Source organism: Rhodnius prolixus, unplaced genomic scaffold (genome assembly GCF_049639745.1).
Source record: "Rhodnius prolixus isolate KJV_2025 unplaced genomic scaffold, Rpr scaffold_3, whole genome shotgun sequence".
In the NCBI taxonomy this organism is placed as follows: domain Eukaryota; kingdom Metazoa; phylum Arthropoda; class Insecta; order Hemiptera; family Reduviidae; genus Rhodnius; species Rhodnius prolixus.
In genome coordinates, this window is record NW_027411603.1 from 48,925 (window position 1) to 63,043 (window position 14,119).

Here is a 14,119-nt window from a genome sequence, read left to right on the forward strand (position 1 = left end):
TTCTTTCACCGTCATATTTTTCATCCGTGTCAATATTTTCCAATAGATTCGCATCATTTATTAAAATGTCTTCAAATATTTCACATGAATTGGTCAAATTATATTTTACACTTAATATACATTTTAAAGTTTTAATGTTCAACTGCGTTTTTTCACTTGTCCATATTTTATTGATACTAGAAAAAACACCTTCTCTTACTGCATTTGTTCCTGGAAGGGAGAGCGCGAATTCCTCAATTTTCAAAATATTTTCATAAGCAATATTATTCTGTTTAAAATCAAGGAATAACTCCGTCCATTTTTTCTCTCTTTCCACATTTGCAGACAGCAACATTTCATTTTTTCATCTGTAGCATATCTTTTTACCAATCACACCTCACCATAAACATCATTTTCACAAATATTATTTTTCGCAAAATGGTTACTAATATATTCAAAACATTTTTACACATATTCCCATAAAATCTCCTTTTTTAATGTCACCCAATTAGACGATCACAATGTACGAGACGTAACGACAATCATCGAACACCACCGAGTAAATCTAACTCGGTACATTGCCTAATTTAGTTTACTCTGTATGCATTTTATGTGCTTTTTTTTATGTATTTTTTATTTCTTTATATTCACCATAATACTTAATAAATTTCTACACTACATTTAAAATAAGAAATCCAAATATTTTCTAAAAAGCGGGACATGTTTAAAAATCGGCGGGACGCGGGACAGTCCACCAAAAAGCGGGACTGTCCCGCCAAAATCAGGACGTTTGCTCACTTTACTCTATTACTCACAAATCTGGGCTCACAGTTATCTCCACTTGCTTCAAACTGTACAATTCCAATCTCTAAACAGACTCTACTACCTTCCAAAAACTACTCCCAATTCCTTTCTTCCATTACAATTTCCATTTTCGCCCATTATAATTTCCCTTTAAAAGTCAATTTATAATTTCTTCATTAAAATACTCACAATGAATAGTACACGTCTGCCTTATGTTTCTTATAATATTTTATATTCAATAAATCCTCACAAAATAAATAATAATAAAACTTGCATATCTTTCATTCAGAGCACAATGTCGTCTATTGGCGCATTCCATCTTTTACTTACCCACCATCCTTTCATTTTACCAAAAGAAAAGAAAAACATCATCAGCAAACTCATAAATAACTTCCTATCAGAGGTTTTCAATAGCAGATATAATCTATTTTACACACATGTCTCTAATTTAGCTATCAATCAAATGTATTTCCATTTAGGTTGCAATCTTATAAAACTCACCTTCATTACTCAAATACGTCTTTGCACAATAAAATGCACAAAACTTTATTTTAACCGATCCACATATACATTTGACTGTAATGATATTTCCTTAATTTCCACCTCTTCTTGTCAACATTCAATCATGTTTTTTCTTTTCCAATCTAAAACTCTCCATCACCTTAGATCTTACTTCCTTTCCAATTTTTTACAAACAAATTTTCATCCTCCAAAAGAAATTCTCTTTGAAAAATTAAAAACTGTAAAATCTAAACATCAGGTAAATGCCATATACAATTATTGTAAACAGTCTCTTAGAATTACAACTTTTCTTTTGGGAGAATACTTTCTTTTAGTTTATCTTCATTTCTCTCCTCATAACTTTTTATCTTATTTTCAACTTTATATTTTATTTCCAACAATGTCTCTTTTACTTATCCTATTTCAACTTATAATAATAATAATTATTATTATTTTTTATTTTTTTAACAACTTTTATTACTCTTATTTTATTTTACTTATGTACTTTTATGCTTCACTCACTTCCTCAAAAGCGTATGTAACTTTAATAGCAATAAATAAATCAATCAAAAGTCATTTCAACTTTCATTTACATTTCTTTTCCTCCTCTATCAAATAAACTTAACACAAAAATTGTGTACGTATATCAAATTCTATTAAATTGTATGTATTTTCATTCTTAACAATAAATCAAGTGATAATCCACACTAGCGCTCTTCATGTTATTTCCAAAGAAAACATCTCTTTTCAAGTGACGCTACCTACGTAGCTAGCTACCATTTCCGCTAGGCCAAAATCACTACTATTCCAATACTTACCTATCTCCTTAATACAAAAAACACTTCTTTTCCCCAATTAAATAAATAATAATCATAAAATTCAACAAAATCAAACTCTAACAAAACTACCTTGAATACCTATGCTAGTATGCTGCTCTGTCTGCCTTATTCTCCATTTCTCTTCCTTTCTTTAAATCTATTATATTTTATTTTATTTCCATTTTCCCAAAATTTCATTACAAGTACCCTTTAATTTACACATAACCTTTACCTATGCAATTCTTCATTTTTTTAATCAATCAATTTTCAAACTTATACTGCTCTTACATAAAAACCATTATTTCATTTATCTCAAACTTCCAGGCAATCCTCCTAGCCAACCACACAGCTAGTCTCCCTACCTCACTCTCAATGTACTGGCTGGCTGGTGTGCCTCGCTTTACAACTAGCTAGCTACATATATGCCTGCCCGCGCCGGCTAACTGCCTGTTCTGCCTACTTCACTGCTCTCACTGCCTCACACGCTTCTTCGCTGCTCCGCCAATACATCTCCCCACACATTCCCATATTTCAGTCTATCACTACGCCTGCCTGCCTTCATTCATTGCCTTCCCTTCTACATACCTACACCAACTCACCCAACACTAATACCCATGTAAATGCTACAATCTTCTAAATAAATTAACCCTATTCCTTCCACTAAACAAAACTTTCAACATATAAAACTCTTATCTCTCTTAACTAACCCAAACAAAATTATAAAACATTATTTCCCACCTACCGTACCGACATTCCAAAACCTTTTATTACTTCCTTCATTTCCCAACCACACACTGCCAGACTTCCTCTTATTTCTTTCTACACCTAAACTTTCTTATAAACAATGTCATTATTTTTACACAATCAAAAAATAACTATTTTCCTTCACTATATTCATTTAATTCTTCAAAAATTTACATACTATCATCCATAAAACTATACATTTTTTTTATATCAATCAAATAACAAACATATACATACATATGTATGTACACTGGGCCAAAAAAGTCTGTGAACACTAACCTAAATTTTATTACTTTTATTATTATCTTATTAGAAACTTCTTTTATTTTCAAATGAAATATACTATTCGATAGAGAGAAACCAGAGTTTTTCATTTTATATTCAATCTTTTATTTTTGTTCAGCAGGAATATCACAATTAAATGTTTAACAAAACAACACCCCAAACGAATGCAAAAAAAGTCTGTGAACAGCTGTATAAATATGTAAAAACATTAAGGTAACAAACAGAAAAACGATTGAATAAAGTTTGAAAGTTCTCTATTGTATTGTAGAAACCACTACAGTCAGTTTTGTGAATAAATAATCTAATTAGTACATATTTAACCACTAATATGGAAGTTCCCAGACCAATTCGAGAACTTATTGTGACGTTGCGAAATGAAAGAAAAAGTATTCGAGAAATAGGGAAGATAGTTCAAAAAAACCCTTCAACGGTGCATAATATAATTAAAAAGTACGGAAATGTGATTAGTAGGCCACGCAGTGGACGGCCACCAAAACTTAATTCCTTTCATAAACTGCAAATTCTGAAGTCTGTTCGAGAAGAACCCAGGACAAGCGCTCAAAAATCAGTCAAGAATTATCAAGTGGTTATGTGTAAGCGTAACACCACAGACAATTAGAAATAAATTACATGAATACGATTATTGCGGTCGAGTCCCGAGGAAAAAACCTTTAATCAATAAAATAAATCGTAACCGCCGATTGGATTTCGCGAAAGAATATGTTTCTAAGCCTTCTAGTTTCTGGGAAACCGTAATCTTTTCAGATGAGTCGAAATTCAATGTATGTGGGTCTGATTGACGACAAAAAGTGTGGCGAAAAAGAAATGAAGCTATGAAAATGAAAAATATGAAGCCTACTTTTAAGCGTGGGGGAGGCAACATTCTGGTGTGGGGTGCATGAGTGCTAAAGGAGTGGGCAAGTTAGATCTAATTAATGGTATGATGGACCAATATGTGTATGTGGATATATTAAGACGCAATTTAAAAGAAAATTCAAAAAAATTAGGGTTGGAGGGAACGTTTGTCTTCCAACAAGACAATGACCCGAAACATACCGCACTAAAAACTCGAGAATGGCTTTTAAATATTACACTCTGGCGCCTAAACACCCCTCCACAATTGCCAGACCTTAACCCAATAGAACATTTGTGGGATGAAATCAGCCGCCAAATAAATAAACGAGGAATAAGAAACCGTGAACAACTAAAAAACGCTATTTTAGAAGAGTGGGATAAAATTCCAACATTGACGACCACAAAATTATTAGGATCGATGAAAGCTCGCTTGTTGGAAGTGATTAGGAACATAGGAGGTCCTACAAGTTTTTAAAATTTATAATTCACGTACAATGTGTAAGAATGATTTATTTCTGCAAAGTGTTCACAGACTTTTTTTGCATTCGTTTGGGGTGTTGTTTTGTTAAACATTTAATTGTGATATTCCTGCTGAACAAAAATAAAAGATTGAATATAAAATGAAAAATTCTGGTTTCTCTCTATCGAATAGTATATTTCATTCGAAAATAAAAGAAGTTTCTAATAAGATAATAATAAAAGTAATAAAATTTAGGTTAGTGTTCACAGACTTTTTTGGCCCAGTGTATATACATTAAAATTATTATTATTATTATTATTAAGAAAACATATAATCTTCAACAAAGTACTTTACAAGTATCAATCCTTTCTCAATATTCATAATCAATACAAACAACTAATCATAACAGTATTTACCATTCTATTCTTTAAACACTAATAATAAAAATAAAAATACCCACTTTCACTACATAAAAAACATTAAACAACCAAAACAGACTCACTCAAACCTTCCATCTGGTTACAATTTCACCAAACGCGCGCTATAATAACGCATCAAATAAACTACTCCAACCAACCAACAAACTTCCTTTCCTCAGATTATACACACATTAATCAACAACCAAATTCATTTTTTTTAAACAATATTTCAATCAAACTTCACACACTACACAACCACTTCTACTTCCCTCACAAAACATACCACTCACTACACACTTATTACCTACAAATACATTCTACTTTAATTCTTTCTTTCTTTATCATATTTCATCAATGTACAATCAATTTTATACATTCATACAAATTCTCAACTATAAATCACCAATTTCTATAATATACATACATTGTACAACTAAAGTCTACATACCCCACAATATTTCCCGAATTTTCAAAATAAACAGTTATTACAGTCAAAACATTTCTAACTATTCTTACTAAATATATCTCCTTAACAAAAACTTACAGTTTAAAAACTTAAGTATAAGGGTTGATTAAACGCCAAAAGGTACACAAAATTAAACTGCCATTTCACTACTTCCTTTTAAAAGGAGTAAGAAAAATAAACTCCAATTACAGTACTGCTCCCTAAAAGGCAAAGATTTTGAATCGAACGACAATTCATTGATGTAAATCGGTTCACTCATTCATAAATTTAACGATTCCAGTACTTCCTCTTAGTAGCTGTAACAGCATGATGGCACTTCACAGCCACCTACAGGAGCTTTAATCACTTCTTCCTGCTAAATTTTATCAAAATCGGACAAACCCTTTTACAAATATTGGTAATCATAGTTTTAGAAAGGGCCTTACTTGGGTGGGGCAAACTCCCCTCCTTATCAGGCATAGCGGCCACACTAAAGTGCAAATCTCCACAATATTTCCATTCCAATCACACTTCATTCATTAAAATCTGTTCACTTGTCCATAATTTAAAACCATTCCTATACTTCCCCTTAAAAAGTGTAAGAGCAGAACGTCGCTCTCATCTTACGTAGGGGAGCCCTAACCCTATCATCCTACCAAATTTTATCATAATCGGCCCAACATTTACACAGTAATTATAATTAGTAATAATAATTTTCGATGGGGCCTTACACAAAGGGGGTAACTCCTCTACCATTAATAGTTAAATTAAATAATCAACCATTTTCATATCGTAACATTGCAAACATTAATCAAAGAAGCCACGCGAGATATCCTTTCCCACCGAGATAAAAGACAAATTTTCACCGTATATGCAAACTTTTCTTCCGCACTGTATCTACATATATCAAAATTCAATTCATTCAACACATCTTCTTCTTCTTCATTTATTTACTTTTTTCCAAATAAAAACCTTCATCAAACAATCCCATCAACTTCAACTAAATTATTAAACACAAAAAAAAATTATCACAAATTTATTTCTATTCAAAAATTACAATTAAATGTACATTGCTTCCCGTACGGTCCGCTTGTATTCTCCCTTACTAGTCAAATGCCTCTTCACCGGGCTGGGGTCGGGCTTTGTACTCGCTCCTTCTCACTTCACCACCCTTCTTCTTTCCTAAAACAATTCAACATGTTCATCATTATTTATTTCTTCAAATACTAAATCATTCTCATAAACTTTCTTCAAAAATCATACATGCATCTCGTACTTAAAACAAAATTCATAACAACTATTTCTTTTACAATAATAACAACATTTCCATTATATTCAATCTACATAAATAGAATATCTACTTTCTTTCTCCTCTTCTTCTTTAACTACATCAACTCATTTAACTTTTATTCTCCCAAAAAATCATCACAAACATACCAACATAACCAATTCTTAACAAAATTAAAACTGTCCGGTAGGACAGTTGTATAAGGGTTGATCGTCAAAAAATGCACGAAAAAGCGTAACGTTGAAAAACACCCAACTTTGACAATTTTTTTCTCTTTTTCTATAAAAGATAAAATTCCCAAATTTTCTTTCTAATATAGGGCAAATCCTCCTTTATGACTGTAATTTTTTGCAACAACATAGATCTAATAGATTTCGAGAAAAAAGTTGCTGAAAATGAGGAAAAACGGCATTTTCAAAAATTGGTCTTGTTCTTGTTCTTGTTGTTGTTCTTCTTCTTGTTACCTGTTTTGTAAACAACGTAGCGCCTAAACGCGTGAACCGATTTTCATGAATGAGGTGTCATTCGATTCGGACTTTTATGAAGATGTGCCTTTTGGGGCTCTCGATGCTGTACATCGAATGGGAGAGGAGTTAGCCCCCTTTATGTAAGGCCCCCTCCAAAATGATTATTACTAATTACTCTGTAAATCTTGGCCCGATTTTGATAAAAGGTAGAATGATAGGGTTATGGCTCCCCTACGTAACAATAAAGCATGAATGAAGGGTCATTCGAATCGAAATTTTGTACAGATTTGCACTTTAAAAGTCTCAACGCCGTGCCTCATAAGGAGGGGAGTTTGCCCCACCCAAATAAGGCCCTTTGTAAAAATATTATTACCAATATTTCTATAACGCTTAGTCCGATTTTGATAAAATTCAGCTCGAATAAGTGGTTAAAGCTCCTCTACGTTGCTGATGCTCTTGCACCTACTAAGAGGAAGTACTGCAATCATTTAAATTATCAATGAGTGAACCGATTTAAATCAATGAATTATCGATTAAAAAATCTTTGCCTCTTTGCCTTTTAGGGAGAAGTACTGCAATCGCAATTTATTTTTCTTACTCCTCTTAAAAGGAAGTACTGAAAACGCAGTTTAATTTTGCTATTTACGTACAAATACCTTCCTATATTATTCCAAACGCTTTTTCAAAAAAATTGTTATTGAGGATGGTTTGGGGGACCGCAACTATAATCAATCTTTAAAAAGATCTCTCCATTGGTAGTTATGGTTCCGACTTAACACCTTATCAGGTTATAATGATAGAATTGCTTATTCCAAATTTTAAAAAAATATGTAAAGCAGATATGTAACATTCCAAATAGACAAAAAGGAAAATCTATCCAAAAGGTACAAAAATCTCCTTAACAAAAACTTACAGTTTAAAATGTTAAGTATAAGGGTTGATTAAACGCCAAAAGGTACACAAATCAGCGAGTACCCAACATTTCATTAATCCTTCATTAATATTTAAGTAATTCTACTGCATTAATATTCATTAATATTTTTTAGAATTTATTAGATGTCACAGACCCTTATGCTGGCCATTTTCGTCTACAAAATATATGTTCAAGTAGCACTGTAGATTGACTGTAATATCTTGTTATTTATAATAATCAAACTAATAATTACAGGTTAAAAAGAAAAACGTTATAAAAAATAAAAAAAAATTATGAGGCTAAAAAATTCAAAACCTTTTTTTAAAAAAAAAACTTACACCAACATACACCAATGATTTTGTTTATTTTATTTATTTATTTTTAAATAAAAATCATCGGTTTAAGTTCATTCTTCGATTAAAGTAATTATTATTTTATGTAGTAGTCAAACGTTTTTAATAATAGGTAATAATTATCTGGCTTTATCGCAAATATTATAGTTTTCTTCAATTACATTCTCAATCTAGGTATTCATCCCACAATGTTGTATTTTGTATATATGAAATATAAAATAAATAAGATATGCATCTTTTTAGGACAGCTAATTATTCCAGTATTTTACTCTAAGTAAAATTAGGGGGACTAAATTAAAATTACAATTGAGAAGTGAGTAAATATTGTTGAATAATCTACTTGTTATAACTGTGTGTTATTTGTACTCACGAATATTTCGGTAAGACGAATTCAAGACAGTAGCCTACTCTATCTTTGTCTTTTTCTACTTTAACATGCATGTACGTATATGTGATTTATCATAATTATAACAAAAAAATATTATGAATGAAGTGGCCAGCATAAGGGTCTGTGACATCTAATAAATTCTAAAAAATAACTTATTAATGAAAATTAATGCAGTAGAATTACTTAAATATTAATGAAGGATTAATGAAATGTTGGGTACTCGCTGATTTGTGTACCTTTTGGCGTTTAATCAACCCTTATACTTAACATTTTAAACTGTAAGTTTTTGTTAAGGATAACACATACATACATATTACAACAACAATCTACTGATTTTGTGTACCTTTTGGCGTTTAATCAACCCTTATACTTAACATTTTAAACTGTAAGTTTTTGTTAAGGATAACACATACATACATATTACAACAACAATCTACTGATTTTGTGTACCTTTTGGCGTTTAATCAACCCTTATACTTAACATTTTAAACTGTAAGTTTTTGTTAAGGATAACATATACATATTACAACAACAATCTACTGATTCTACAATCATATCCTTCTTCTTTTTATTATTACATATTTTTAATGCTTCACTAACACATAAAAGAGTCAACCAATAACCAATTTAACCTCCAACTTTACTTAACGAGAAAAACATAAAATTTCAATAAACAAACTCATTAACATTTCTTTTTTCCTACTTTTCCCAATTTTCACCTTCCATCATCACTTCTTCTCTTCCACTTTCTTCTAAATTATTACATTCATTCATACATACTTTTTTCACTTCAAAAAAATACCTAAAATAACCATTTAACGAATTATCAACAATATTCATTTACATACAAATTTTCATTCACTACAATCAAATTGTACACAACTCCCATTACACTACAAACTAAAACTAGTTCAAATTCAACTACATTTCAACACTAGCATACAACTTTTATTTCAATTACTATAAACAAACAAACAATTCTACCTGCCAAACTTTATCAACAACAATCGCCCAAAAATTATTTTAAACACATCAACAGGGGCCACCCTTACTAAACTCTCACCCAAACTCAACTCTTCCTCTCACTTAAAATCTACAAATTAATCGCCTACTTCTTTTCTAATTTCTATACTTAAGTACGTAAGCCGTCAACCAGCTCAGCTAGTTTTTTTTTTTTCGGCGCGTCGACATCTCGGTCGGTCATTAGCGCCTCAGCTAGTTATTATACACACACACACACACACACACCCGCTTCTCTACACTCATTCAAACTAAACATTCTGCAAATAATAAATATCCAAATAAACTATACTACCAGCACCAACTAACCTCTAATCCCTCACAGGATGTCACGTACATCCATCCACCTATCTAGCACGTCATCTTTCTTCCTCTCTACCCTAAACACACCAAACTTTACACTTTATATCACACTTTAAAAATTGCTTCTTCATTCTACAATATCTACTTCATTCTATTTTATTTCTTATTTACTATTTTTACTATTACATTACAAATATTACACGCCGCCCACCGCTCTTTATTTTCTTACCACTCTCTTATAAAACAACATTCATCTTTCATTAACCTTCATCATTCAATTCACTCAATCTAAAATTTAACTAATTTACTTCTTCTCATCTATTATTACTTATCTACCTCAGTCCGCCTCAATTTAACCATACTCATTCCCTCACTATTCCTTATCTAAACATTTTATCCTACCTATTAACCTACAGCTTAAAGGTCAAACGCTTCTTTCTTTCTCCCCCCCCCCACCATCAACAAACCTTTTTACAATCATACACTAACATACATTTCTTCCTTTATACACCAAATACCAACCATCATTAAAACTGTCCGCTAGCACACTTCTATAAGGCTTAATCGTCAAAAAGTCCACCGAAATAGTCTAACCTTCAAAAACACAACTTTCAACATTTTTTTCTCTCTTCTATAAAAAATTCAATTCTCAAATTTCCTTTCAAATATAGGCCAAGTCCTCCTTTATAACTCTATTTTTTTTGTCAAAACCCACATTTAACACACTACCGAGACAAAAGTTGCTGAAAATGAGCAAAAAAGGAATTTTCAGAAAATCTTCTTCTTCTTCTTCTTTTTGTTGTTGTTACCTTTTTTGTAAACAACGTAGCGCCTAAACGCGCGAACCGATTTTCATTAATGAGGTGTCATTCGATTCGGAATTTTATGTAGATGTGCCTGTTGGGGGTCTCGACGCTGTACATCGAATAGGAGAGGAGTTAGCCCCCTTTATGTAAGGCCCTCTCCAAAATTATTATTACTAATTACTCTGTAAATCTAGGCCCCATTTTGATAAAATTTGCTAGGATAATAGGGTTAGGGCTCCGCTACGTAACATTAAAGTGGCGATCAGCTCTCACACTTGTTAAGGGGAAGTATAGCAATCGTTTCAAATTATCGACACCTGAACCGATTTGTATGAATGAAGTGTCATTCCAATCAAAATATTCTACAAATTTGCACTTTAAAAGTCTCAACGCTGTAAAAGGAGGGGAGTTCGCCCCACCCAAATAAGGCCCTTTCTAAAACTTTTTTTTTTTTGCGCATCAACAGCTGAGGTTATTAGCGCCCGGAGCTTTTTTCAGTGCACTGCCGGCCTCTGGACAGTGTTCTCTCGTTACAGACAACACTGTCCATCACCGGACAGTGAGCTGTAAGAAGCTCCTAGGAAGAGAAAATCTAAGGGTCAGCTGCTGGATTCGAACCCGGGACCTCCGCGTGGGAGTCCAGTATGCTAACCTCATAGCTAATCCCTTCCCTTAAAACTATTATTACCAATATTTCTAAACCCGAAGTCCCATTTTGATAAAATTTGGCACGAAGAAACGGTTAAAGCTCCTCTACGTGGCTGTGAACTGCCAACATGCTCTTCCTCCTACTAACAGGAAGTACTGCAATCTTTAAATTTATCAATGAGTGAACCCATTTACATCAATCTATTGTGTCGTTCGATTCAAAATCTATGCCTCTTTGCCTTTCAAGGAGAAGTACTGCATTCGCAGTTTATTTTTCTTACTCCTCTTAAAAGGAAGTACTGAAATCGCAGTTTAATTTTTATATTTTCGTACAAATACCTTCCTATTTTATTCAAAACTCTTTCTCAAAAAAATTGAAAATGAGGACCGCCACTATAATCACTCTTTAAAAAGATCTTTCCAATAGTAGTTACGGTCATGACTTAACAACTTATTCTTAAATGATATAATTGCTTATTCCAAATTTAAAAAAAATCTGTAAAGCAGATATGTAACATTCCAAATAGACAAAAAGGAAAATCTATCCAAAAGGTACAAAAATCTCCTTAACAAAAACTTACAGTTTAAAATGTTAAGTATAAGGGTTGATTAAACTACCTTTTGGCGTTTTACGAAATTAGTCGAGTAGGAAACAAAATATTTATAGTTAAAATTTGGTTTCGTTTGAACAATTGAAATCTTTAACTTCAAATATCTGGAAAACTACTCGATAGTATTTGTTTATATTTTACTTGTATAAGGAGACTACTATTTTCTATAATCGTGTAAATTTTAGTAAAAATCTATCAAGCAGAAAACGAGATATTTAAAGTTAAAGTTTGTTTCCGTTCTATTAAGTGAAAACTTTAACTTCAAATATCTCGAAAACTACTCGATAGATTTTGTATATATTTTACTTGTATATGGAGACTACTATTGTCTATAATCGTGATAATTTTAGTAAAAATCTATCGAGCAGAAAACGAGATATTTAGTGTTAAAGTTTGTTTCCGTTCTATAAAGTGAAAACTTTAACTTCAAATATCTCGAAAAGTAGTCGATAGATTCTGTTTACATTTTACTTGTATTTGGAGACTACTATTGTCTATAATCGTGTTAATTTTAGTAAAAATCCATCGAGCAGAAAACGAGATATTCAGTATTAAAGTTTGTTTCCGTTCTATAAAGTGAAGAATTTAACTTCAAATATCTCGAAAAGTAGTCGATAGATTCTGTTTACATTTTACTTGTTTTTAGAGACTACTATTGTCTATAATCGTGTTAATTTTAGTAAAAATCCATCGAGCAGAAAACGAGATATTCAGTATTAAAGTTTGTTTCCGTTCTATAAAGTGATGAATTTAACTTCAAATATCTCGAAAACTACTCGATAGATTTTCTTTATATGTTACTTGTTTATGGAGACTACTATTGTCTATAATCGTGTTAATTGTAGTAAAAATCTATCGAGCAGAAAACGAGATATTTAGTGTTAAAATTTGTTTCCGTTCTATAAAGTGAAAACTTTAACTTCAAATATCTCTGTTGGAACCCCAACTTTACTTTGCTATATAATTGAACAGCTACATAATTTTTGTAAATAGAAAGAATATAATTTTTTATATTTATATATGATTGTTTACTGAATTAAAATAAAGAAGGAAAAGAGGCAATTAGCCAATTTTAAACGTCTTTCTCAAGTCTCTGGAATGGCAGTTTGGTTCTTTGGACGGTACAGAGATAGCGACGGTCGGCTTTGCCATAAAAAGGGAAGAATCGGCCGTGTCTGCATCAGTCTAAGAAAATTTTTCAACTTGAAGACATCCACACTAGCTCGAAGATTGCTGACTGCCTTACTCTTAAAACCACCTGGATCTCTGTACCAGCCAAAGGACCTTGCTGTCCGGAACAGAAAAAATATCGATCAGTTAACCCCTGTATTTTGAAGAAAGAAGAAAGTGCAGTACGCAGAGCCGCCTTAATTAGTACACAAGCTACAGAGGAAAGCAGAATCACCAGCGCTACCACAGTGTGAGATACGAGCGAGGGCCAGGCCAATTGGTACCGGGGTTTATCGGGGTGCTGGCCACACTGCCGGGGCTCTCAAAGCCGGTTGACTGGTATTAGCGAACGGTCCTTTTCAGGGCCTCTCACTACACTTTTTCTGTGGGATCGCGCTGTGTTCAAGCCATTCTCAGAGCGGCGCATTCACCTTCACCAACTTTGTGAACGGGCCTTTTAAGGGCCACCCAACTGTGTGGCTTCCCCACTGGGGAGCGCCATAGGCGATTCGTATGCCGACATATATTTTGTGAACGGTCCTTTTCAGGGCTATCCAGTCACGTGTACCTGCGAGCGGTGAGATAAAATAGCTTGTATACTGGACTACATCCCTTGGCCACATAAGTATACAACAATCTCAAAACTACCTGATAGATTTTGTTTATATTTTACTTGTTTATGGAGACTACTATTGTCAATAATCGAAATTTAGTGTTAAAATTTGTTTCCGTTCTATAAAGTAAAAACTACTTTATAGACTTTAAACAACTTAACTTTTTAAACTATGTTTTTGTTAAGGAGATTAGAAATTTCACTATTTAGCAGTTTAGTACTGCAGCTA